General features: G+C 42.5%; 1 protein-coding gene across 1 annotated transcript in view; it reads right to left on the bottom strand.

Annotated features, from left to right (window-relative positions):
* Positions 1–27,583, bottom strand: part of SLITRK1 (SLIT and NTRK like family member 1) — a 590,368-nt gene extending 562,785 nt beyond the window's left edge. Inside the window, exon 1 of the mRNA XM_083501222.1 lies at positions 27,565–27,583. The gene's annotated coding sequence lies outside the window, so the exon portion shown is untranslated. The remainder of the gene's footprint in view (positions 1–27,564) is intronic.
* Positions 27,584–27,981: the final 398 nt, after the last annotated feature.

Below are 27,981 nucleotides of genomic sequence, written 5' to 3'. Positions count from 1 at the left end.
TCCACAATCAAATGAGCTTCATGGAAAGACTCAAAGAGTTTCTGGGTTGAAGGGGGGAAAGGCGGGGGGGGGAGTCTCACATTGGAGTCAAATTCTCATATGACATCAGTTTATTCAGCGACAAAGAGAGTGAGGATATTGATTTGTATGAATTAGAATATATCTGAGCCTGGCAAAAATTAGGATTGCCAGCTTTCCACCTTTAAATGTGTGCAGAGTAAAGTGAAGAAGAAGAAGAAGAAGAGTTTGGATTTGATATCCTGCCTTTCACTTCCTTTAAGGAGTCTCAAAGTGGCTAACAATCTCCTTTCCCTTCCTCCCCCACAACAAACACTCTGTGAGGTGAGTGGGGCTGAGAGACTTCAAAGAAGTGTGACTGGCCCAAGGTCACCCAGCAGCTGCATGTGGAGGAGCGGAGACACGAACCCGATTCCCCAGATTACGAGACTACCGCTCTTAACCACTACACCACACTGGCTCTCACTGGTGAAGACGTTCCTTTCGCTGGAAAAAGAAATCTGCTGAATCTTTGTTGATCTTGCAGCTGCTAACTGCAAAAGAGCTTGTCATTGGAAGGGTGTGCATGTGCTAACCCTTAATTTTGTTTGGCTGTGTGATAATGATACTTATGTCATAGCTGCGCTTACAAAATGCTAATAATCACTTTGCTAGTAGCGTAACGTAAGGAACCCCACTGGAAATGTCGTTATGTCTCTGTATTCTGTAATCAAATGGTAGCAGCTGCTGCTTTTCCTCTGTGAAATATGGATTTCAGCTTACCCTGTGATCTTTTGCATCTCATGCCCTGCATTGCAATAGTAAGCAAAAGCACCTTATGATCCAGAAGAGGAACGCTAGTATACTAAAGTCTTTAGTACAGCAAGATATTTAGCAATCAATACATCTACACCTTCTGCTTAGCTTGTTAACACAGCTAAGTTTTATTCTTGGGCATGGGGCAGTTGGTATTCTCCACTCACTAACGCCTTCCTGTTCAGATGGTTACATAACACTTTCCCTCTTTTCATGTGGAACATTTAACTGGACCAGTTGTCAGGGGGGAAATACATATGCTGTGAAAAATTAAGCGAAACCGCTTTACGTCAATGCTATCCTGACCATCTGGTCAGAAACCGACTGCATCCTGAAATCTCACTGAAGGCCACCACTCTGGCATGTGCCCTCTGAGTTTCTCCTCTAACCTGGAATGAAACTGTAGACACATTCAAACTCTCTCTGCCCTTGCAACCCATAGAAAAAGGCAGCATGTTTATTTCATCAAATGAAACAGGAGCTTTTTGAAGGTGCTTGTCTTCTGAATGTGTTTCTTAAGAAAGGGAATAAAATGTAAAACTGCTGTTGATGTAAAACAGAAGTCGGGTCTCCAAAAAGGTAGCACTCTAACATTTCTTCCTTTTAACAGTAATTGCTGTTGTCGCTGTTTTCTTTTCTTTCTTTCTTTCTTTTTTTTAAAAAATGCATGCATGAGGGCTCTCAAGATCAGCTTGGAATAGCTTAGATGTGAAATGACTTGGAGTCGCTTAGAAGGGCATGTCTCTGATTGCGCAAACAATGCTTTCAAGCAGCTAATTGAATTTTAGCACTGTACAAATGTACGCTTTTATATAAAAGCCTGAACACATTTTTATCTTACAGCTCCATGTGCTTTTGTACATGTCTGAATGGTAATCATACCCTTCTAGGGGGGAAAATGTATTTGCATTAATACACAAAGAGCAGAACATTGTATTCTGCTGATATAAACAATAGTATATCAGTGTATAGCATATTATTAACCGGCTCACAATTCACTGAAAATTAACCACTTTTTTAGGTCCTTTGTTTTCATTGAGAGAGATTTAAACACGTGCCTGTCTGGACTTGCACACTGAAGTGCTTAAATGTGCTTGCATTATACCCTACAGCTACAATCCTAGAAACATAGGAAGCTAGCTGCCTTAGAGGGAAATCCCATGGCAAGATCTGTGAGCGGCTTAGTGGATCTCTGGCTCAGCCAGCACTGAGTCTCCTCCATGGGTTCAGCTAATCACACACTGAATCAGCTTGTTCTTCCTGGCTCATCTGTGCCTCAGCCAGCTAAGACAAATCCGGCTAAGCTGAGGCTGTTGTAAGCACCCCCGCCCCCCAAAAAGGGCATAGTGGGTAAGTGGGGGTGTGCAGGACCAGAGAAGGGATACTTGGTTTTCTAGCTATCACTGAGATAGTTCAATGGTAAGGAAATTCACCCTGTGTTTGGGCCCTGAAAACGGTCTGGTTACCTCAGCTGGTGCAGAGTGTGACAAAGCGTGTTTTCCCTAACAGAGAGCACGTGTTGCGGTTGGGGGAACAAGCCACCCACACGTTACTGGGCAGATTTGGAGAACCCAAGCCTTTAAGTGGTTAAATTGGGTTGCTGGGGAGTTTTGATTGTTGCCAGTTTGGAGGAGGGGTCAGAGTCTTTAAATACAGGGGCCAGACGTTGGACATCCTCTTGGCCGTTTTGCATCGGATCACCCTCCCTCCCTCCCTGTAATAGGGTGGTTTTTTCTTGATCGCTTGACCTTGCTATGCCTGTCATGGGGTCGTCCGCCTTGGAGCGGGGGCCTGCTAGGAATTTTGCCATCTGGCTGATTGGCTGGTGCCATTTGGTTTTTGCCTACTGTGTAGCAAATCGTCACAACTTGTAAGGTTGGCGGTTAGGCATTGGTTAAATTGGTGCTTGGAGGGGTAAGTGCCTACCCCTCCAAATGATGCGGAAAGGGAATTCCGTTAAAGGAATCCAGGGGCTTGCCATTCTTTTCGTCCTTGTCCCTGGCATCAGACTTGGGCCGTGCAAGCCCCACCGGAACATGAGGGTGAGAAGTGAGGGACTGTTGCCCAGCTTCATTTTCTCACCCAATACTTGTTTCCCACGCTGGCTTCCGTTGGTGTCCGGAAGGGCCAGCTCTGTCCTTGAGGGCAAGGACAGATAGTCATAACCAATGCCTAAGCAACTACTCACATTTTTTGTATTTTGAATAAAGTTGTGGCCAAAATTATGCCAAAAACCTTAAACAAAAATTGATGTGTGAAGTGTGAATTTTTTTGGGGGTGGCATTGTGGGACTCAACACGCAACTCAGCTGCTGAGGAGAGGACAGTGCTGCAATATTGAGACAACTGCGCTGGTTGTCACTGAGCTACCAGGTCCAAGCATTTAACTTGAAAAACAATGAAGAAAATAACATAAAACAATTTGTTAACATTACGTAACTATAGCATAGGTAAAGGTAAAGGGGCCCCTGACCATTAGGTCCAGTCGTGGCTGACTCGGGGGTTGCGACGCTCATCTTGCTTTATTGGCCGAGGGAGCCGGCGTACAGCTTCCAGGTCATGTGGCCAGCATGACTAAGCTGTTTCTGGCAAACCAGAGCAGCACACAGATACACTGTTTACCTTCCCGCCGAAGCAGTGCCTATTTATCTATTTGCACTTTGACGTGCTTTCGAACTGCTAGGTTGGCAGGAGCAGGGACTGAGCAATGGGAGCTCACCCTGTCGTGGGGATTCGAACCACTGACCTTCTGATTGGCAAGTCCTAGGCTCTGTGGTTTAACCCACAGCACCACCCGCGTCTCTTAACTATAGCATACACCACTCTTGTTCTCTGTGTGGTATATGTTCCTGACCTTGGGAGAACATGCAAATTGTGGCAATCTCCACTGCCATTTTCAACTGACTTCATTGGCATCCCTACTCATTGTGAGGTTTTCAATGCTCTCCCAGTGCCATTACTTTGCTTGCAAAGGTTTTTGTTTACCGACAGTGAGACTCTAACAGCCCATGAGAAAACCTACATTATTATTATTTCCGTTTCCCAGCTAAATGGAAATGCTGATTTGTCTTTTTAAAAACACTTCTGCTCCTTTGATATGCTCGTGTCCATTGCTCTTTACTTTTCCAAAACTTCCCACCTGAGTCACTGAAAACCATCCTAACATTGCTTTGATTACTTTTGTGCTAAAGAACATTCTTTATTTATTCATTTCTTTCCAAAATCAGATTGCAATCTCCCCAACAGAAGTTGCTCTAATGAAAGGTCTCATCTCCGTACTCTAGTCTGACACAGGTGGGAAACAGAAGGAGCTACCTGTAAGGTGGATGGAAATATCAGACGTTGCACAGAAGGCAGAAGTTAATACAGTGGTGCCTCGCAAGACGAAAAGAATCCGTTCTGTGATTCTCTTCGTCTAGCGGTTTTTTCGTCTTGCGAAGCAAGCCCATTGACGGATTAGCGGATTAGCGCTATTAGCGGCTTTTAGCGGCTTATCTGCTGATCGGATCAGCTGATAAGTGGCTTAGCGGCTTAGAAAAAGGGGGGGAGGAAAAAACCCCGCAGGAACTCGCAAGGCATTGTCGTCTTGCGAAGCAAGCCCATAGGAAAATCGTCTTGCGAAGCACCTCCAAAACAGAAAACTCTTTCATCTAGCGAGTTTTCCGTCTTGCGAGGCATTCGTCTTGCGGGGCACCACTGTAATCGAGTTTTTGTTCTATATACGAGCTGGAAAAGTTTGTGTTGGATAAAAAAAAAGGATAATATTTTCGGAAGGAGAAGAAAAAGGGGATTTCCATTGTGAATCAATAGATAAAACATGGGTGTATTATTTCTGCGAGTTCATTTCAACTGGTACAGGACAACCTAACCATAAAGGGTTAAATAAGCAGCCATGGAAAACTGTCTGTAAACAAATTGCTAATGCTAGTTTCAGAGGTGGTGACTCAGGCTTTCCTTGTTAAAGTTGAGGATGGTTTTAAACAGCTGACATCTGTTTCCTTCAATATTTATGATGAAAGGGGAGCTACTCAGATACGTCGACAGTGGCACATAATCTCTCAGAAGATGTAGGATACCAGCATTGTGCCAGCTTGAGGTAGCAGGGAAGCATTGTTTCTTAATGAAACAAATGGTAAACAGAAGGCAAAGCGGCCTTTTTCGAAGGAGACAGCACCTGTTATTTCCAGATAAGAGGGACGCCCCTGTTGTTTTCCCCCATCACAGGTAGTTAAAAATGCATTTGGAAGCGCAGTAACAGGTGCGATCGGGATGCAATTGCAAAATCATATTGTGCCCCACAGGCAAAGTAAGCCTGGATTATTACCAACGATTTTGCTTATTTATATATATTTTTAATAATAAAAAAAAATTGCAAGGGGGCAGGCGGAGGAAAGAATCATAAATGTGTTGTGGACAAGTGTAGAAGTGCACAAACGCAGAAAAGATATGTCGGCTGTGGCTGCATTACACGACAGATTATGAGAGAGCCAATGTTTTTAGCTCCCGTAGCTATCACAGACTGCTCTAATCCCTATGCATGATCCCTTCTGTCAGAGAGCCACAAAGACAAACATGTAGTCTAGGTCAATAGTGGATTGTGGGGTGGGGTGCCACCGCTCACCATACCTCTGGTTGGTTGTGTCATTGCGTCTTGCCACGAGGGGCAAGGTTGGCACAGTGTGTTTGCATCACAATCATCCCATTGTCAACATACCTCTCCCTCTCTACCTCCCAGTAAGCAGCAGTAGTGCAGGCAACCAGACAAGCCTGCAGAGCCATCACCTACTGGTCTAGTTAGTTGTTGAGCTTTCCCCCCTCCCCCCCAAAAAAATCTCTGACATAGGCTACCATTTCAGCAATTTCCACTTGGACACTGTTTACAAGGCCCATATGGCCATAAACTAACCTATGACTAACCCTAGTCTAGTTACAATTTCAGCATGTTCTTTTATTTATTTATTTTCCAAATCCTTTATTATTTTATTCACATAATATACATTCTTTACAACAAACAACTCCAAAATAAACAGACAACTCCAAAATAAAATCATACGTAACAAAACCATAAGTCTCATGTTTTCATTTACACTGATCTCCCCGATACCTTTACTTGATATTTCTTGCTGCTTTCTGCTTTCCTTCTAGAATCTTTATAAATATATACATATATAATAAATAAATAAATAAATAAATAAATAAAAATTTAAATCTCTTAAATCCTATACCTCCCTCCCCCACAGCCCAGTACTTCCCTCCACCTGTGTGTGATCTTCTTTACCTACTATTATTTTTGTTATTGTTACATTTTTAACTTTATTTGTTATTCCATCCTTAATATATTATTTCAGCATGTTCTTTTAAATATGTTTAACCCATTTTCAGGATGAAAAGATTGCAGCAGCAAGCCTGCATAAATTGCTACTCAATGAACCAAACTCCGTCAATCACACTTGTATTGATTTGTTGGTATATGTGGCACTTGTGAAAATCCAAGTGTTGTCGCTTTGTATGACGTTTGACAGTCTTTTTGCCGGGAGTCAGCAAAAACAGGATATTTATGAAGCTGCTAGCAGCCTGCCACCAGGAGTGTGGGGTGAAAAAACTTTGCGATAGGTGTCAAATTGTGAATATACTCCTTGGGCCATTCTTACAAAGTGGCTTTCCATTTCACAAGACAACTCGCATATGATTTCTTTATATATGTATGAATTTCTTTATACAAACCGTGCCATCAGTGTGCAGAATTGAAGACGACTGGCCCCTGCTTGATGGAGCTTACAACCTAGAATGCAGTATAGAGGAAACAAACAAAAAAAATCAGTTTTGAATTAAGCTCAGAAACCCAGTGATCCTGCAAAGGGCACCCACAATGTAAAGTGTGAGTGCTTGTTCCCTCCAGAGGCAGTAGGGCATCGCATCCTTGTGCAAGCAAACTGCCTACTGATAGCACCTCCATCTTATCAGGATTCAGTTTAAATTTATCGAACATCATTCAGTCTATTATTGCTTCCAAGCACCACTTCTGACTCAGCTGGAAAAAGCAGATGGACCTGGATGTCATCAGCATATTGGTGACACCCAACATCAGCATCAGATGGTCTCATTCAGTGGCTACAAATAAAGCTGAACAACATGGGGGACAGAATTGGTTCTTGGGGGAACTCCGAAAACAAAAGGCCACAGGGCAAAAGTAGTGTTGTCCAATAGCATCTTTTGAAGTCAGCTCTCCAGATATGAACAGAACCACTGAAAAACAGTGTGCCCAACCCCCAACCCAGAGAATATCTTTAGGAGCTAAGCAGCATCAAACGTTTCCAAGGAATGAAATATAATCAACACTTACCCAACAGAGCTGATGTGTGATGTGGAGAAGCCCAAAAGCTATTTTTCAGTGCTCCTTTGAACTAAATAGGGCACTAGTAACTACAAATCAGTGAATTGAAACCTCATCTCATGGTAAAGGATGATTGAGAGAAATGAAACCATAAATTGTATTGCAGAAGCTGTGCACCAAACGGGGGTTAGAAGTCAAGAGAGAGGTGGAATATTTAGCTTTCAATGCAAATACATCATTTTTGGTTTAGGAAAGGTATTGGATAGGCGAAGGGCTTTTTTCCCCCAGCTGGAATTTTCCGGAACTCAGTTCCAGCACCTCTCAAGTGGGCACCATAGTCACAGTGTTCACCTCTTTTTCTAGAAAAATAACACTGCATACAAATACAAAAGTGTAATCACTACCTGTGGACAATGAGGCAAAACTTGATTCTCTAACTGCATAAAATGATATGTAAGCACATATTTATGCAATTTATAACCAAGTCTTGGAAAATAAACATCTTCCATCAAATGCTCTCCAAATATAATTTCCATATTAATTATGTTTTCTTTTTCACATAATGGATTCAGATATGCTGAATATTTAAACAGGCTGAAAATTAGTCAATTTTGCTAAAACATCAATAATGCACTTCAGGTTGTGTGTTACATTTTCATATATTAATTGCACCTACTGATTGCCAAGTACAGTCCAGCTGGTTGGCAGTTGGGAGGTTGTAAAATAGGTCTGCGCTATCGCTTTGTCCTCTGTTGATACTCAGAGTCTTTGACCACATGGCGAACAGAAACAATTAGCTAGCAGGACAAGATATAAAAATGATGGGAGGAAAAATGATAGGATATGCTTTCTAAACAATAAGCACACTTGAAATGCTTGAAAGCATATAAGAGAAAGTGATGTTAGTGAATGTTATTTCAAGATAACAGTATGGAAGATAATCCCTTTTGCCACTGAATAATTTCCAGTTCGCTCCATCCTTGCATGGGGAAATAATAAGTTTTGAATTACAGCACCAGACGGTGAACTGGGACTTGTTCCCTGGGTTACAGCTGAGTAAGCTCAAACGTTATATCAAATGCTCAGGATCAAAACAGAGCTTAATTCATCAAGTGATACATTACTGCAGTCCATCGCCAACCACCTGTACTATGGGTCCACATTTAGGCATGGTCTTCCCAGTGGTCTGGTGCTCCCCTACCACCATCACTCACTAGTTGACGCAGATCCTCCTAGTGTCACTATTTCCCAGGGACAGTCCCGGATTTATAGAAGCCATCCTGGTTTATGATTTGATCCTAGGGTGTCCCACTTTTCCTTAGGATGCCCTATTTGCATCGGAGCAATGTTGGAGGGTATGGTAGAACATCCCTATTTTCATCAGAGAGACGTTGGAGGGTACAGAGATATACGACCCCTGAGCCAAGGAGAAAAGTAACTATACAGCTTTTAGAAAACAGCTGAAGGCAGCCCTGTATAGGGAATATTTTTGATGTTTACTGTTATATGTTGGAAGCCACCCAGAGTGGCTGAGGTAACCCAGTCAGATGGATTGGGTTGTTGTTGTTGTTATTATCATTATTATTATTGGAAAAAGACATCCCTATTTTCATCAGAGAAATGTTGGAGGGTACATTTCATATTTGATGTTGTATTGTGTTTTTAATATTCTGTTGGGAGCCACCCAGAGTGACTGTGGAGGCCTAGCCAGATGGACTGGATATAAGTAATATATTATTATTATTATTATTATTATTATTATTATTATTATTATTATGGCTGATGTGCAGGGCAAGCTGTAGCACTTAGCACTTATATAATGACCACTCCCCGCTTAAAATGGGGGGTGCCCTTTGCGTGGACGCGTGCAGCCCCTAGATCTGGAGCGGCTCCAACAGCATAGGCTTGGCTTTGCCTTCCCTCAGGTGGTTGCCTACCTCAGTCAGTTGTCCAATCCCACCTGGGGGAAGCGTTGCCAAGGAGACCAGGCCAGGTAGGGGAGGGATTACCTGCCCACACAATAGAGGGAGGATCTTACCTAGGAATCCTCACTTGGCTCCAGAGCTTCTCCCACCCTACCCACCCTCAGTTAATGTCTTATTTTGCAGGTTAACTTGTCTTCACAGGTTTTGCAGGTTAACTTTTCTTCACAGGTATGCGGGCGCTGCTACGTTAAGGTCGCTGTTAAAGGGCCGGAAAGGAATTTCCCTGCATTGGCAGGTTTCGCCTTTCCCGTAGCAAAACGTCACAACTTTGGCGGTATCAGGCCTTGGGCGGAATCCTTTTGCCCATCTTCCTCTTGTGGTGGCGATACCAGGGTTCCCCGTTAAAGGGGTTTCTGAAGGGAGGCTTTGGCCGTACACCGAAAGGTCGTCATTGCTCTCTCCTGAGGCGGCGGCGTTACGGGGGCGGCCATCTCTGCTTGAACATATGTTCTCCAGAGCCGGCCCATCCCCCCCCCACACTGAACAACCCTGATGCTCCCTAGGTCCCTGGCTGGGGACCGGGGAGGGAGAACGCCCAATGCCTGAGCCAAGGTCTACCCACATTTGAAATTTAATAAAGTTGTGGCCAATTTAATCCCATAGCACGTTGTCTTGAGTCGTTATTTCACATGACGGGGGGACCGTGCAGGATCTGGGGACTCCGCCTGTCCACGCAAAACAAATAGAGTCCAGAGAGAAAAGAAGTCCTGAAAACACTTTACAAAGCAAACGGGGGATGGGGGACGGTGTATAATTTAAGGGGAAACGAAAATAAAGATTTGGTCTTACTTCAGGCCTTGCTCTGTTACTTCGGGCCGAAGAAGAAGAGTAGGAGGATGAGTTTGGATTTGATATCCCGTTTTATCACTACCCGAAGGAGTCTCAAAGCAGCTAACAATCTCCTTTCCCTTCCTCCCCCACAACAAACACTTTGTGAGGTGAGTGGGGCTGAGAGGCTTCGGAGAAGTGTGACTAGCCCAAGGTCACCCATCAGCTGCATGTGGAGGAGCGGAGACATGAACCTGGTTCACCAGATTACAAGACCACCGCTCTTAATCACTACACCACACTGGCTCTCTCAACTCTCTTAGAGTTAGAAAAGGTTCAGAAAAGGACAACCATTGTGACCAAGGGGGTGGAGCAGCTGCAATCATCATGTAGTTTCCCTCCCACTGCAGAGCATCTAGAAAAATCTACCTCTGCCCAGACACAGCCAATGCAATTCTGGGCTGCATCAATAGGAGTATAGCATCTAGATCAAGGGAAGTAATAGTGCCACTGTATTCTGCTCTGGTCAGACCTCACCTGGAGTACTGTGTCCAGTTCTGGGCACAACAGTTCAAGAAGGACACTGACAAACTGGACCGTGTCCAGAGGAGGGCAACCAAAATGGTCAAAGGCCTGGAAATGATGCCTTATGAGGAACGGCTAATGGAGCTGGGCATGTTTAGCCTGGAGAAGAGGAGGTTAAGGGGTGATATGATAGCCATGTTCAAATATATAAAAGGATGTCACATAGAGGAGGGAGAAAGGTTGTTTTCTGCTGCTCCAGAGAAGCAGACACGGAGCAATGGATCCAAACTACAAGAAAGAAGATTCCACCTCAACATTAGGAAGAACTTCCTGACAGTAAGAGCTGTTTGACAGTGGAATTTGCTGCCAAGGAGTGTGGTGGAGTCTCCTTCTTTGGAGGTCTTTAAGCAGAGGCTTGACAACCATATGTCAGGAGTGCTCTGATGGTGTTTCCTGCTTGGCAGGGGGTTGGACTCGATGGCCCTTGTGGTCTCTTCCAACTCTATGATTCTATGATTCTATGATTCTATTATGATGTGTCCTTTGTTCCCACTCCTTTGGTGATTGTCATTGCCAGGGGCGGAAAATGGAGAAATACTGCAAAACCAGGAGATGGGTAAATTGTTGTTGATGTAGTTGATGGAGAGAAATCTAGGCGCACAACTACCATTTTCAGCACAAACCACACATTTAGCAAGGTGTCTAGCTGTGCAGATTGAAATGAGTCACAGCCTGAGCCTAAACATGTTTACTTGGGCAAATTCCCAATGAGTTCAATGTCAATTTGCTTTGTTAAATGTGCATACATTTACATGAATTTGACATCCACAGACTCTTCTTACTTGATTGATTAATAGTTTTTCATTATGGACCTCATAGGCCCATATTTATTTAGGTAAATAAGGGTGGATGCCTGAAATGATAAATTTTGTTCATTAGCATTCATTAGATAGCCAGTCCGGGAACAGGTAAATATACCAAATGTTGGTTTACATGAGATACCCTTTATGCTGTGCTATACCGACAGCTGTCAACCTTGAGCTATCTAACATGCTGGTATAATAATAATAATAATAATAATAATAATAATAATAATAATAATAATAATTTATTATTTGTACACCGCCCATCTGGCTGGGTTTCCCCAGCCACTCTGGGTGGCTTCCAACAAAGACCAAAAATACACTAAAATGTCACACATTAAAAACTTCCCTGAACAGTACCATCTTTGCATCTTACAACTGCTTTTCCAGTTAATACTATGCTGTAACAAATGATTTCCAGAAAGACTCATTTCAAATATTTGAAGAAAAGGACCTGCCATTTACCTAGAATTACACTGACGTGGGCCAACACAGAGGAGAGGGAATGGGTTGAATTTGAATTGCAAACTGTATGACACAGTTGAAGCTTAGATAATTGGCTTCTTTCTCGGGAATGTTCTGCACACAAATACAAAGGCCTAATCAACCACATATTGTAATATATATCTTAGTATCTGTAAAAGATGCTGTCCTATGCTTACTGTTGCCTATAAGTACTGAAAGGAAGCCAGTATAACTTTCAGTAAGAAGACTTCAATTAGGAGCTGTGTTTAGCAGATGGCTAAATGACACTAAACTGCAAATTGGTCACATTCTTCAGAATGCAATGATTTCTATAGAGCACAAATTGATTTTTTTCCAGGAGGAGAGAGGCATCTACCAAGGTAAAAAAGGAATCAACATGTAATAACAGAGTCCCATACATTGAGTGGACAGCTACAGTACACCATGAGAACTAATAATAATAATAATAATAATAATAATAATAATAATAATAATAATAATAATAATTTATTATTTATACCCCGCCCATCTGGCTGGGCTTCCCCAGCCACTCTGGGCGGCTTCCAAAAGAATATTAAAATACTATAACACATCAAACATTAAAAGCTTCCCGAAACAGGGCTGCCTTCAGATGTCTTCTAAAAGCCTGGTAATTGTTGTTCCCTTTGACATCTGGTGGGAGGGCGTTCCACAGGGCAGGTGCCACTACCGAGAAGGCCCTCTGCCTGGTTCCCTGTAACGTGGCTTCTCGCAGTGAGGGAACCGCCAGAAGGCGGTTCATGGTTCTGTTTTCTATCTGTTATTGTTCTCAACAAAAATATACAAGTATTTAATACAGTATGCTAGACTATCTGCTACATATTTTGGAAAGTGGTTCGTTTGTCTGTTTGTCCATTGTTCTTTTTCTGAATGTTAAGAGACACAACGTGTGATATCATCACTAAACTTAGCAGGAGTATTCCTGAGGTGGAGGTGGTGCTCTTGGTCAATGTTATAATGCTAGCCACCATTTTGAATCAAGATGGAAGACGAAACCGTGACTTTGGTGAGACCTGACCTGTTGTTTTTTGCATAAGTTCAGGTGCTTCTCATGATACTGTTGCCAAATTCAGCCACTGTGAGAACAGGATTTTGAACTAGCTGGGACATGGGCCTGATCCAGTGGGCTCTTCTTATGTTCATGTCAGGCATGGCATACATGACAGATTATTCTTCTCTCCCCAGTTGTTGGTTCTTACCACAACACAATGCCTCTAAGCCTCTGTCTGTGAAGACCATGGTGTCCCAACCTATCAACCCCATTAAGTTTTGCTTGATGCAAACTCCTCCTTAGGCCACCTCTCTCTTTCTATAAACCTGGGGCATAGGCTTGGAAATGTGAGGAAAATGCAGGCATTTCCTTTTCAGACATTACAGAAAAGGGGTAAAAGGAGGAAGGGCAACTTCCCTGCCCTTCCTGTTTTAGTATTAGTTTATAACATCCTCAGGAATTATATGAAGTTGTACCACTTTAGTATTACTGAAAGAATCTTTGGCAAGAACTCAATTTAGGTAAAAGCTGTCTAGCTAATGTGATTTGTAGTTCTAGTTTAAAAAAGCCATTCACCATAGCAATTTTTTTTAATAAAAAAAATCTTATCACCTTCATGGTGTTTCAAAGGGAATATCATTTTGGAGAAAAAGGTTTGCTTTTCACTGGTCAGCTATGGAAAATAAATTGGGCTCTTCAGATCTGGAGATCAATCAGTTCAGCTGTTCACAGTCCAGATCACTCCTTGAGAACCAAATACACATTGAAACCTGTGTGTGATAAGTTTGAAGATGTGTGTGATAAGTGAATATTCGGTTTGAATCTGAGGCCTATGCAATCTCATTTGTAAGGTTTAAGAAAGTAAACAGGTTGAAATAGTGAGCCAATAGTTGGTCTGTTTTGGGGTGGGGGAATGTAGGACTCCATAATTTGAATGAGACACTAGGTAATGACATAAATGACATAAATGTCTACACTTCTGATTTGCCTCATATATAAAATGATAGTCCATATTTATATCCATAGAAATCCAACCTATTTAGTACTTGAGACAGTGTGAATCATCTCACTAGCAGAACCTTCTTAGAGACTTTCCATTCATCTGTACTGATAACTGAACATGGTTTTTATAGAAAATAGTCCTATGTCATGTGTGACCTCTAACCAGTCAAAAAAAGCATGTGATAATTTTGAATGTGGGGACACTGGAAGCTACCTTATACTGGGGGGGCGGGGGGACAGAAGTGGCATTGTTGTGTTAGCTTTCCCAATTAATGCTAGCACTTTTATCCCAGGTTCTAACATTCCTTTTACACAACTTACCTGTTCCGTTATGGAACCGTGGTTTTTTGCACCACCACATCCCACTAAATTTTAAGCGATGGAAAAAACTGTATGCTGGAATACAACCCCAAATATCACCACACAATGCAAAACTCTTGTGGGTTTTCTAGTTTAATGGAGTTCTGCAAACAGATTTTATGTGAAAGATCACATAAACCATGGGAATTTTGGGGTAAGGAAACACTGGGAAAATTGAATAAACATTTGTCCGAATTCATCCTCAGTCAGACTATTCATCCATCTAGCACAACCATTTCTGCTCTGACTGCCAGTGGCCCTTGAGGATTCCAGGCTGAGCACATTCGCAGCCTGTCCTCAAAATGTTGGGTGATCTAGTTCAACATCCTGTAATGCAGGAATCTCAACATACAGTCTCCCATCCAATTTGAAACCAGCCCAGACCCTGCTTAGCTTTGCAAATGTGCTAGCAGTTTTATTGCTTCACCACTATTGTAAAGAAGTTACCTGACCTCAGGAATCCTAGATCCAAACCCATCCTTCTGGTTTAAGGGAAATCCAGTTTGCTACTGTGTGCTGCACTGCATTGATCCATCAGCAGATGCCTGGCTTCAATGCACACTTGATGTCCTTTTAAATCTGACTGTTTAAGCTCTTAAAAGTTCCAGCTAATGAGGCACTAAACATTTAGGCACTGAAGCAATGAATGTGTAACTCTGTTAGCCCATTAACAACTGCACACGGCTTCTCCCCGTGGGAATGTGGTTTGCACAGTTTGAAACAGACCCTCAGTCTCCCATGGAACATATTATTCTCCCTAAGGTCCTAAGTGGAGGGTTCACTTACTGGATTAAAAAATGGTATCAGGGTGCATGCATACATTTTCAGCTGTGTGTGTTGCAAAGAATCTCATTTCCAGTAGTGGTTTGATATGCTTTCTGCCTGCCTGTAAGGAAGGATAAAACTGATGGGAATGATATTCCCATCCCTCACTTGTAGTCTGAAGTGGTACAATCCAGCAGTTTTGCTCTGTTTAATTCTGCTGATAGTATAGAAATAATTCTGTCATGGCCACATAAGTCCATCCTGTTTCAGTTTATTTTATCCCCCAACATACAGTCATAATTCTGTCATGCCCTGCTTTGTGCAGATTTGTTTTTTAAAGAACACACATTTAAATTGTACATATTATTATATGCATTCTTTCAAATTCATTTCCCCCTTGTAAGATACGTATTTTGCATACATTTTTACGATGAAGCAGTATTTTTCTACATGCTTTTTGTGCACCAAGGCTGTTTGGCAAAATCTGCAGAAGTGTGTTGCTGTTGTTTTCCAATCCACAAGCAAATTTAGGATTGTCCAATTGGGTTGCCCCTAGGATCGTGTTGCTGACATTTACTTCAATGTGCTCTGTCTAAGAGTTTTTATACTTTTTAATAATCTTATTCATTTTATGTAGATACTGATTTAAATGATCTCATAAGCTCCCTTGAAGCACATCTGATCAGAACGAGGGGTAGATGCCTTTTAAATACATAAACAAATAGCCTTTACCCCAGAAGAATATAAAGTTAGCAGCATTATAGAGTACAAGTCATAAATGCCTGCTTATAACCCAGACAGAAAATGTAGTCCCATTTTTTTATATAAGTACGGAAGAACAGTTTCTTTTATCACCATGAAACAGAATATAGATGGCAAGTATATAACCTCCAACAAGATATTTAAAAGTATGCAACTGCTAAGAAATATAATTCATATATATATATATATCCTATCATTGAGTAAGATAATCATTCATGGGTCACCGGACAGAGGAACTGTTCTAAATGCTGCCTTATGTAAATTCCTTTTCAAACATCTTTGGAGAAATTCATTTTTAAAGTGCAGGATATTGACTTATTTGAAAATATCAGCTCACTTGGTTGTGAACTTTTTTCTTCCCCCATTGTTGCACAAAGGCATAGATGTCTACTTCAAATATTTAAAATGCCTTCGTTCTGTCCAGTGATTCTTTCATGTGAAAGAAACACAGAACAAGCACATTATGGAACTGGTTGATCGTCTTTCTCTTGGGATGAATGACTGTCCATATTTTAGCTATGTTTGTACTAGCTTCTGCGCCTACTTATGCTTCTCAGTGATTTTCAGCTTTTTCTAATCTGAGCCTGTCAGAAAAATTTTACCCAGTCTGCTTTGGAAAGGTCACAGGTTCAATCTAGACACTTCATAGTTGACTTAATATTTTGATCATTTCAAAACCAAGAGGTTGTCAAGTTCAGGCCCATCACCAAGAGAACCAGAGAAACTATATTTTCATTTTTGTGTCATCTTCTCTCTACCCTCAAAAAGAAATAAGATTTCTTCCAAGTATTCTTTCTCAGCTTTTGTTAGGGCTTATGAATGTGGTCATCTTTACACTGACCATGAAATGAGAAATTCCTATTACACATTCCTTCAAATGTGTAATGTTGTGCTCATATAGAGATGCTGTTTATTTATGCAAAAAGATTTACTCACAGAAATAGGTGGCATTTAGTTACTCATTTTTAACTGGAAAAAAAATCACATTCTTGTATATCTGGGTGTTTCCAAACACTGGTTTAATATTTTAAATGAATTGTTGAGATACTGGAAATGGGTCACAAGCAACAGTTTTTGTTTTTTGCTTGTTTGCTTCTTAAATTTTCTCTAGAAGGAATAAATCTGGATTAAATGGAGTGGAAGTATGAGCTGCCATTTTGATGATAGTTACGACGTGTGGATACTACAAAAAGCTTGTATGCATATAGAAGACTGATTCTACAATAAACACTTAGCCTGAAAGCACACTTTGGCCCTTCTGCAGTGTACATTTAAAGCAGTATCACACCACTCCAAACAACCATGTTTTCCTTAAGAATCCTGGGAAACATAAATTGTTAAGGGTTCTGAAAGCTGTTAGGAGAGCCCAATTCTCACCGTAGTAGTAAAGTTCCCAAGGGAGTTCAACAATCTCTTTACGGTGAACAGGGAATAGGGGGCGCCTCACAACTCTTAGTACAGGCAATCCTCCATTTGCGCTTCTTCAATATGTGCGTGATTGTGTATACGTGCATCTGGAACCTGGAAGTGACTCAGAAATGTCATAAAGATGACACTGAAATTTCACTAAAAGGGTGGAACGCGGTGGGGTGGGGGCAAAATGGGATGTTTGCAGGCTTTTTCAATGGGTTTCAATTCTGCACAATTTAACTAATGTGTGCAGTGCCTTGGGACATAACCCCTGCATACATTGGGGGGGCTGCCAGTACCCTTAACAAACTGCGGTTCTCAGAAATCTTTGGGGAAAGCCAGAACAATTTAAAGTGCTGCTTTAAATATATCTTTGTTTCACCCTCATAGCTCCCCTGCTTCCTCAACTTGACTATTTAATGTGATCTCGCACTATCAACTCCAGAGCAAAACTATCAGCCAGAATCTTCTCAAAGCAACAACATCATGAAATAGCACTTGACTGGTAAATCGGCACATGCTGCAACGAACTCATATGCAAACCCCCAGTATTTTCAGATCTTGCCAAATATAAGAGAGGTGTACGTACACTCCTGCCTCGGTGCCAAGACAAATTTTATGCTGGATGATGGAGGGGTGATTGGGATGGTCAGCACTCTCCTCCTTCAGTTGTTTACTGTTAAAATAATGCTGAAGAGGTCTTGGAATTGAGGAAAGGGTCAAGAAACTAGGATTTCCCAATGGGTATGGCTGAAGCTAGTGAAGGCTACACACACACACATGCACAAACAGCTGTTCTGCTTCAATGAATATGTCCTGCTGTGGGGCGAGGGGTTGGGAGGTCTACCCTAGGTAGAACGTATCTGGGCTCAGGTTCAAGGGGAGTGAAATGCAGACCAAACCCACATCCAGGGTCCTATGGTCAAGGTCTGATCTTGAAAGTGAGGTCAGCAAAACAGGAGTCGGGTTCGCATACTTGTAGTCAGGTACAGCAAAAAAGCAGGTTCTAGGATGGCTGTCAAGGGAGATGTTCCTGTGATGTAGTCAGACAAAGCACAGATCAGGTCTCAGATAATCCTTTCAGTGGTGATGGCAAATAACCCAGGACCTTAATACATGCAAAACAGTGGCCTCTCATCCTTCCCTGAATATTACCTTTTGTGGGACAACGGCTCATGCTCACTAATGAGCACATATAATATCCTGTGGCACTAAAGTATGCTCCATTAAATTGCTTAAACAATGAAGAGTTTAGTGAAGATGTTTCAAGGCATCCTTTTTATCTCATGCTCTGAAGCATTCTTTTCATCTTGGGCAATTTGGGATTTGCTGTTAGGTTTTCAAGCTTGTTTAGAAGAGGAGCCTTGCAAATAAGACAGTCAAAGTGAATTGCCCTTGAAAACAATTTTCCAGTAAATGCGTACATAAATTACGGCGTGATTTATGTTTTTGGTTCCAGGAAGGAAAAAAAACAGTGGTTGCACGCATAACAATTGAAATGGCCACAGATTATGAAACACAAAAAGCCAAGTAAGGTATTTGTCATGATGGTGCTTTGTATGAAAAAAAAATCAAGCAGGCAACAGTAGCATATATTATAGAGATGTCACATAGTGGAACTATTTGTATTTCAAATAGCATATTTAATTCACTATGCCAGCTCAGAAGAGAATTTAGTCTTATGCCAGAGACATTGTTTTGGGGAGTACCAATCTGAGGTGCTTCAAGCATGTATTGAAAAATATTACCTGGATACACATCCCATAAACCTGCACATTAGGTGTTTCCCTGTTGTGGTCACTGCTGGGTATGTATGTTGCCAGACATGGGTGACACTGTGGTCTAAACCACTGAGCATCTTGGGCTTGACAATCAGAAGGTCAGCGGTTCGAATACCAGCGACAGAGTGAGCTCCTGTTGCTCTGTCCCAGCTCCTGCCAACCTAGCAGTTCAAAAGCACACCGGTGCAAATAGATAAATAGGCACCACTGCAGCAGAAAGATAAACAGCGTTTCTGTGCACTCTGGTTTCCATCACTGTGTTCCTTTGTGCCAGAAGCAGTTTAGTCATGCTGGCCACATGACCTGAAAAACTGTCTGTGGACAAACAGCGGCTCCCTCAGCCTGAAAGTGAGATGAGTGCCACAACCCCATAGTCACCTTTGACTGGACTGTTAACCATCCAGTCGTTCTTTACCTTTTAGGGTGTTGCCACCACAATCATGGCATTTTTAAGATTGCGCAGAGGCTCCAATGGAGGGGTCAGCAACCTTTTTCAGCCATGGGCCAGTCCTCCATCCCTCAGACCATGTGGTGGGTTGGACTATATTTCAGGGAAAATAATAATGAATGAATAACCCAGAGATGCATTTCAAATAAAAGGACACATTCTCGTCATGTAAAAACAGCAGGCAGGCCCCACAGTTTCCCTTTGGAATTTGGCCTTACTTGTGACCTAAATGGGAATCAAAGGAAAAGTTGTATCATGAAATTTTATCCCAGTTCTGCAATGGCATAATGAAGTCCCACAGTTTGCAATTTCTCTGCGTTCCTCCCTGCCCAACTGGGAGAGGGAAAATATGAAACTGTGGATGAAATCTCTTAGTAAATATTAGCATCTGAGCTTCATCGTACTTCTATGGTAGTTAATCAACAATTTCCCCATGTGAGCAGTGCTGCTTTTATATACTTAGATTTAGATATATAGAGTATGGGTTTTACTCCTGCAATTCAGCTGCTAACCACCCCCACCCCCGCAACACACACACAAAGGAGAGGGGGAAAACTAATATCCTCTGCAAAATGTAAATTGAACTATTATATAATATGCCATTAAAAAAAACCCTTAATTATACCTATTAATCTAATGACTCTGCCGAATAAAAACTTTTGTATTTCCAATAATGTAGGCTTGTATAAATAGTGTCAAAAACATATAGGAAGGTGTCATACATTGGCTACAAATAAGTGAAAGTGATAGATATTGGTTTCTTGGTTCATGGAAGAGCCCACTCACATTATAAAGGGCTTTTAAAAAAAAAAAGGTAAAGGACCCCTGACAGTTAAGTCCAGTCATGAATGACTCTGGGGTTGTGGTGCTCATCTCGCTTTACTGGCCAAAGGAACCGGCATTTGTCCGCAGAGAGTTTTTCTTGTGGCCAGCGTGACTAAGCCGCTTCTGGAGAAACCGGAGCAGTGCACGGAAATGCCACTTACCTTCCTGCTGGAGGGGTACCTATTTATCTAATTGCATTTTGACGTGCTTTCAAACTGCTAGGTTGGCAGGAGCTGGGACTGAGCAACGGGAGCTCACCCCACCATGGGGATTTGAACAGCCGACCTTCCGATCAGCAAGCCCTAGGCTCAGTGGTTTAGACCACAGCACCACCTGCATCCCATTATAAAGAGCTTACAACCCACCTACTCTCAGTGGCCAGAAGCATCATAGCCAGACATTGGGAAGACCTGTCAGGAGTGGACATGGACCAGTAGTACCAAATCGTATGGGAAACAGCCTTACTAGAAAATCTAATGAACAGACTGAAACTGATACAGGGACAAACAGAAGAGGATGCCTTCACCCTGTTATGGCTCCCCTTTATCACATACTGTGGCGTTCGTATGGAGCCCCCAGTCGTCTCACAGACTATTGACCCGTACACCACTAATGCGCTGCCACCAACCAGGTCCTCTCCGGTAAATCACTCTTAGTCTCAGTCAGGTTCTTAAGTTAACAAAGAAGAGTGTAGTTTATTGCAGACACAAATAAACTTTAACTGCATTCCAAACGTTGTTACTCTTTACCTACTTAGTCTTATTTTTATCCTGTCTCTAACTCTTCTACCTCCCCTTGTAGGAGGTGAGAACAGGTGACCCCACCTAGGCCCGAAGTCACCCCCCACCAAAGCAGGCTCAAAGCTTCTCAAAATCATTTTCTCAGCAGCTAAGCATCAGAAACATTCCACTCTGCTGTAACAAAGGTAGAGAACAGTCCATTGTTTCTCAGGCCTTTCTCATGCCTTCTGGCCTTGCTAAAGAACCACATTGCAACTTACAGTACTTTCTGTCCGGGAACCATGCCAGAACAAGAGATTGAAACATATCTGAACACTCTGAAACCCCTTTCCTAGGAAGGGCGCCAAAAGTCCAATAGTCCCAAGACAGCTTTCTGTTCATGCTCAGAGGAACTCATGGGCAGGACTCCTGAGGGAGGAGAAAGGAGGAGGGAACTGGAAAGGGGTATATATGCTTGTGCACATGATTGTGAACTCGTGCATGCTTTTGTGAGTTATCACATTTGCTCCTTCTACCAGTTCATGGATGGTAGAAATAAAAGCCTTTTCTCCGAAACTATTCCTTGAGTGTCTGTTGACTCCCACTTCCCTTTCCCGGGCGCAATATTTTTCCCACCCGAGGGCAAAGCCTCATAAGGCTACACCCTCACACAAGAACCAACTGCACTAACCGTTTCTCTATTTCCAACTGTCTGCCAACTGCTTTCCCAACTGCCTTTTCCCAACCAACCAACTAACCAACTATACCTCGGGCTAAGCCCTTTTATAAACAGGTAGGCTCCGCCTCTGGCTTTTCTATTGGTCTACCTATTAACTTTTTGTCTCCCCCTTTACAGACATTTTAACGCCACACATACACAGCCCAACAAGACAACAAGAAGAACTCATTGACAGCATACAAATCGATAGGGCTTACATGACACAACAATTCCTCTCCCCTTCACAAATACAGACCAATCTCACTGCAGCCAACTACAGACAACCAACCACACACTGGGCCCACTAACAAGGAAATAAGCGAAAAGAAAAGAGAACCTACCCAGTTGACACTGACATAAAACCCCACACGTACACTACATAAAATTATATAAGTTTTACCACCCTACCGCTCCTCTCCCCTGACATTATACTATATACAACACAAATGTCTCATATCAAATGTTCTGATCTGTAGAAAAGACTTTACAATCTGAAAAAGAGACAATGCACGTGCTTTTGTAAACCAAGAAAATCTTTAATTAAAAAAAAATATTTAGGGAAAAAACAACAGCAACCTGGTGACATTGCTTCTGAGTGGTTCAGGAACTCAACAAAAGAGAAGAATCAATGAGCAGTCTCGGGTAAGTATTCAGCTGAATCACCAGACAGATGTGAGAATCTCAGGGATAAGCAGAGGCAGGAAATCAGTGGTCAAAGGAAAGAAAGGTTGGAACAAAGGAAGGGACCATGATCACATTTCAAAGTCTGCTGAATAAATGGCAAACCAATCTTTGCTAGTATCAACATTCCATGAACGTAGGCCACATCCCACAAATGATGACATTTGTTAGACATGACAACTTCCTTTAAAAATCTATAATGCATATAATAATAATAATAACCTAATAATCTTGCCTTTCATAATTGGCTATAAATTACAGGACTAAATCGGGTATCATTGCAATGAAACTCTTAAGTAGGTCATAATAATTCAAAGTAAGCTAGATATTGTCCCGTTTCAATAGATCCTTGCTTGGAATACAGATTAGATAAATTAAATAGATTCAGTAGAGTATGTATAGAAGAAACAGAGCACAAAACGGCAACATACTTTCACAGCAAGGATTCAATTAAATGGGATGTATCCATTGTCATAATATGAGAGGTTCAAGAAGTTAGTAAAATTTGATAGGGGTAGATAATATTTCTTTTTTGCAGCTGCTAAAGAATGAACTGAATCATTGCTTAAATGATTTTGCTAGGGATGCATGAACATCTGATAGTATGATTGAGATATGGTTAAGCTCTTGACAGCACCCAGTTTGAGCACTTGCAAAAGGCTCAGAGGTTCACACGATGGCTCTGCCACTTCTGCTTCCCCCAGCCCTGAAGACCAAAAATTTGCATTTGGGGAAAATGGCAGAAGAAGACATCTCTTTTTTCTGCTGCAGATGGGACCTAGGAGTCATCCAGACATATTTAGGTGGCAGAAATTACACAGCTGTCACCATTTTCCTCATAGGAATTCTGAGGCTACTTGCCCCAACCTTGATGGCAAAAGATAACACAGCAGGTCTTTGCTGACACCACTGCCTTTGCCTTTCCCTGATCCATAGGTAAGTTCTTCTTGACCACAATCAAGTCCTGAACTTGCTTTAATGGTTGCCCCTGTTGTAACGTTTGTACAACATCCAAAGATGCCACAAGAAAACAAGAAAAACCATGATAAAGGTCCATATGAAACTCACAAACTGGTATAGCTCATCTTTTAAACAGAATATGTACCGGGGCCCTTTATGACATCAACATCTTACACACAAAGTTTCTCACATTTGTCCAATGAAATGACAGCACTTCTTCTTCTTCTTCTTCTTCTTCTTCTTCTTCTTCTTCTTCTTCTTCCCCCACCCATCAGCCATTCTGGGTGGCTCCCAACAGAAACACGACAAAATATCAAATATTAAAAACTTCCCAAAACAGGGCAGCCTTCAGATGTCTTCTAAAGGTCAGACAGTTGTTTATTTTCTTGACATCTGATGGGAAGGCGTTCCACAGGGCAGGTGCCACTACCAAGAAGGCCCTTTGCCTGGTTCCCTGTAACCTCACTTCTTGCAGTGAGGGAACCACCAGAAGGCCCTCGGAACTGGACCTCATTGTCTGGGCTGAACAATGGGGGTGGAGATGCTCCTTCAGGTATACTGGGCTTAAACTGTTCAGGGCTTTTAAGGTCAGCACCTTAAACTATCAAACAATAGTTACTTTTATTGCTTTTCTGAGTTTGCAATCAGATTGATTAGAAACAGGAATGTAATCTTGCCAAAGGGAAATGGAAATATCTTCATGTCTAAGCGCAAAGCCAGTGCAAGGAGCTACTAGACTGGGAAGGTTTTAGTTTTCATTTATTTCCTAAGTGACAAATGAAGAGCCTGATATGTGGATGGGTAACAATTATAAATTAAGGCTCCTTAAATGTCTGTTCAATGTATCTTCTTCCTTAGTACCCCCCCCCCCCATTATTGGCAGTCAGGAATCAATGAGGCTATTAGCAAGGCTATAATAAGTAGAATTTAAGATGCAATGTACAAAGGTATTGATTCCCACAAATCCCAGATTGCAACACCTTTATGTTAAACAACACACTTTTCTTTATTAAACGGTGCTGCTGAATGCCTTGCAACCACGATTGGGATTAGAATTACCAGGAGCTGTACCATCAGAATAGATATCCTGTTCAGAAACTCTAGGTTTGATCCGGATACCCTTAGCTGGGCTTGGAACCCAGGGAGAAATCCTCTACACAATAAGCTGTCATAAACGTGTCCTCCATTGTGGAGAGCACGATGCTCACCCTGTTGTGGGGCGGGACCGTTTGGATAGCCATAACACCCCATTGGTTGCCCCTCGGTTGTTGGGCAGAAATTTGGCCCGTTGGGTTGTCTATTGGCTACTGAGGGGCTATTTACGCTGCTGCACGTCGCTAGGAGCTTTCTCTTTCCTGCGACATGCATCAGATCACCCGCCCTCCTGCCCTATATTTAGGGCTGTTCTTTAGCCTTGCTATGCCTGTCTAGGGGTCGTCTGTTTTGGAGCAGGGGCCCAGCAGGAATTTTGCCATTTGGCTGATTGGCTCTTGCCATTTTGTTTTTGCCTACCGTGTAGCAAATTGTCATAACTTTGTAAAGTTGATGGTTAGGCATTGGTTCGATGTTTTTCAGAGAGCCAGTGTGGTGTAGTGGTTAAGAGTGGTAGACTTGTAATCTGGGGAACCGGGTTCGCGTCCCCGCTCCTCCACATGCAGCTGCTGGGTGACCTTGGGCTAGTCACACTTCTCTGAAGTCTCTCAGCCTCACTCACCTCACAGAGTGTTTGTTGTGGGGGAGGAAGGGAAAGGAGAATGTTAGTCGCTTTGAGACTCCTTTGGATAGTGATAAAGCGGAATATCAAATCCAAACTCTTTCAGAGGGGAAGTGGTTAGCTGTGTCTGCCCCTCCATTGCTGCTGCTAAGGAATTCCCTTAAAAAAATCCAGGGACTTGCCTTGCTTTTGTCCAATCTCCTTTCAAGAGTTAGGGCCACGCCAGAGTCCCTGGGAACATTTGGGGTGAACTGTAGCCTGCACTCAACCCCGTGCTCCCCTAGTATGTTTTCCCTTACTGACCTCTGGTGGAGTCCAGTTGTCAGTCCTGTCTTGCCATGGTGCAGGGTCAGGTAGTCTGGAACCATGCCTAAGCAACCACTCACATGTTGTAATTCAATAAAGTTGTGGCCAAATTATTGCCAAAAACCTTAAACTAAAATTCTGTGTCTATTGTGTATTTATTTTGGAGGTGGTTTTGGAGGTCTTCACACGCAAAACAAGCTAGTGTGAATTAAAGCAGCATAGAGCTACAGCAGGTCCAAACTCCATTCAGTAGTGGAGCTACTGCTGGGTGAGTCAGCCTAGAACCAGCAGCGGGAAAACAACCCAGCGAAAGCCTGGCAGAGGGGAAATTGAAGTTTCATCACCTCTTTTGCCAACTTATGCTGGGTTGCCAGGTCATGTGACAAAGATGAATGGGTGTAGGAACCAGCCTAATTCCCCCCTCTCTGGTCCCTCCACTGTCATGCCACTGGAACACCCCCTTATTCAAAGTGTGTTCTCCCTCATGGAGAGCACCTGTTGCGGTGGGGGCTGAGGAGACACCTCACTGTTACTAGGCAAAAGGTTTGGCCATCTTTAAGCAGGGGCGGGCTGTTACTGGGGTAATTTATATGTTGCCATTTATTGATTGACAGCCCTATTTGTTAAATACATTGCATGCAACGACAAACTTCCTCGTTTCGCTGCATTCTTCAGATCACCCGCCCTCCCTTCGCTAATGTTAGGCTGTTTGCTTTACCTTGCTATGCCTGTCATGGGGTCATCTGCTTTGGGGCAGGGACCCGGTAGGAATTTTGTCCATTTGGCTGATTGGCTGGTGTCATTTGGTTTTTGCCTACTGCGTAGCAAATCGTCACAACTTGTAAGGTTGCGGTTAGGCATTGGTTTGGGAATTGGTTGGTGGAGGGGTATGGATTTGGCTGTGCCTGCCCCTCCAAAATGCTGCTGCTGCAAGGGTTTTCCATTAAAGGAACCCAGGGGCTCACCATGCTTTTGTCCGAAACCCCCTGGCAAGGGGCTAGGGCCACGCAAGCCCCTGGGAGCATTCTGGGGAGAGGTGAGGCATGGTTCCCCGTCCTGTCTCTCTCCCTAGGTGACTTACCCTTTCTGACTTCGCGGGGGGTGCAAATGTCAGAGCTGTCCCCGTGTGGGGTCAGTTAGTCGCTACCAATGCCTAAGCAACCACTCACTCACATTGCTGTAATTTTGATAAAGTTGTGGCCAAAATTATGCCAAAAACCTTAAACAAAAATTGTCATTGTGTTTTTATTTGGGGTGTCTTGGGGACCTCGACGTGCAAGTGTTACATTGGCTTAAGATCCACTGGCGAGCTGTGATGGGAGAGATACATTGGCATATCTCTTGCTGAGCCAAGGATGAAGGGAATCCTGGCTGCACCAAAAATCTCCCATCTCAAGCAGCTGGATACTAACCCACTCAGCCTAACAGAACTTGCTATATGATCGCTCCCCTGGTCTACTGAGCTTATATGAGATTTTAAATGCAGTCAGGGCAGGAATCATTTGCTGCTGATGGTGCAGTCATGGAGATTGTTACTGTGGAACATCTGCTGTAAACCTGGCAAGTAATGGGATGGAAAGCCTTGGTCCACTCTGACTTAACTATTGTAATCCAAAAGAAGATAAGAGACTGTGGCTAGAGGTTATGATCAAGTCTTGCTGAGAAATAAATGGAAACATATTGATCACACATCCCATGTTCTTTTCCTTTTTTAAAATCAACCTGTCGTTCAAAATACAAATATGCTCATTTGTCAAGCAGAATTACAGTGAACAAAATAATCTAAACTGTATTAGTATGCCTTGGAGAAAGGATTCTGTACATTTTATTACACAGATATTGGCTGCATCCAGAACCCACTACCTCAGATTTTCCAAATCACGGTTTGGAAGGATGCTGTATAATGTATTCTGAGCTGTATACACACGTGTTCTCTTCTCTCTGCACACTTCTCACTTTAGAACACCTCATGGGCTTTGAACTATCTCTCTGAACTATGATTCAAAATCCTAGAGGGATCCTGCCTCCATCCAAATTTTGATGTCTCATATGGAAAGACAGCTTATATCAATAAATACAAACCTAAAAATAAATGACATTTTTTTTCTTTAATTTTCAGCCAGAGAAGCCAAATGATCTCTCTTTTTTTGTACTTGCTTGTCCTTAGACTTCTTGAACAAACATTTTTTTTTGTGTCCATTCCTTGAATCAGGTGCATATAGAAACTTGTTCTATATCTCAAATTGTTGCCTTAAATCAATGGTTTTCAACCAGTGTGCCGTGGCACCATGGAATGCCTCGAATGATAGTCCGGGATGCCGCAGGCAACACTGGTCTCTTTCCTTCTTTCCTTCCCTCCCTTCCTATACCCTTTCATATCTCTGCCTTCCAAAGGCTAGCACAGCTGTTTGTTGCAGCAGCCCTGGCTATAAGCGCTCCAGGCGAATTTTGCCTCTAGTTTGGGGTGGAGTGACGTGCAGTGTAAATTAGTAACACAGAGTCTTCTTCAGTAAAAGAATAAAAGCTTTACTGAGTTAAAACTTGTTTGCAAATAAACAGCATAGTGAACAGAAGATTTAAACTAGCTTCAGAGGATACTTCGCTTCTGAGTCAGGCTCCATACACACACTGACTCCACCCTGACTCATGGCTCCACAGCTCACAAGCTCCAAACTTAGAGGCTCCAAACTGTCTGACCGACTCTGCCTGCAAACAGATACATTTATACAGAGAATAAGCCATCCTCAA

The sequence above is a fragment of the Podarcis liolepis genome (genome assembly GCF_965112155.1).
Source record: "Podarcis liolepis genome assembly, chromosome: 4".
NCBI lineage: Eukaryota > Metazoa > Chordata > Lepidosauria > Squamata > Lacertidae > Podarcis > Podarcis liolepis.
This window is presented reverse-complemented; position numbering and strand designations above follow the sequence as displayed.